Source organism: Trichechus manatus, unplaced genomic scaffold (assembly GCF_000243295.1).
Source record: "Trichechus manatus latirostris isolate Lorelei unplaced genomic scaffold, TriManLat1.0 scaffold00004, whole genome shotgun sequence".
Classification (NCBI taxonomy): Eukaryota; Metazoa; Chordata; class Mammalia; order Sirenia; family Trichechidae; genus Trichechus; species Trichechus manatus.
This window is the reverse complement of record NW_004443940.1, coordinates 35,568,546-35,569,169: the sequence shown is the minus strand read 5'-3', so window position 1 is coordinate 35,569,169 and position 624 is coordinate 35,568,546. Positions and strand designations below refer to the sequence as shown.

General features: G+C 52.4%; 1 protein-coding gene across 1 annotated transcript in view; it reads right to left on the bottom strand.

Moving 5' to 3' along the window:
- ACOXL (acyl-CoA oxidase like) overlaps positions 1-624 on the bottom strand; it is a 284,238-nt gene that overhangs the window by 230,507 nt on the left and 53,107 nt on the right.

Below are 624 nucleotides of genomic sequence, written 5' to 3'. Positions count from 1 at the left end.
ATGTCATAAAACAATATGTGTACTAACTGTTTAATGAGAAACTAGTTTGTTCTGTAAACCTTCATCTAAAGTACTAAAAAAAGGAAAGAAAGAAACATTGTCCCTGCTACTTCCCAGACGTGTCTCCACTAAAACGCAAAGTCCTTTATTTTACTTTCAGAGTTGTTGATGCCTTTCTTTTATTTGGGGCTAGGGGAGGGGGTGTTTGTTTCCTGGAAGAACTGTGCCCGTGTCTGTGGTCCGTCCAGCCCACTCCTCCCTGAGGACAATGTGCTCTTCCTCCTACACAAGCCGGGTGCTCGGGGCTCAGGTGTGGGCCTGGGGGTGGCTGAGGCACACCTCTCTGCCCCAGAAATTACTGTGACTGGGAAAGAGAAAGTCCTAGGCAAATGAAAGATGAGGCTGAACACAGACGGCAGGAAAGCCAGGTGACTCCCCAACAGTGGACAACTCCGACTTCTCCTCCATCTGGGTGCTTCGTGCCCGGCACACGGTGAATCTGTGAGAGCCGGGGCCTGACAGACGAGGCGAACGGCACACAGTGAATCCGTGTGAGCCGGGGCCTGACAGACGAGGCGAACGGCACACAGTGAATCCGTGTGAGCCGGGGCCTGACAGACGAGG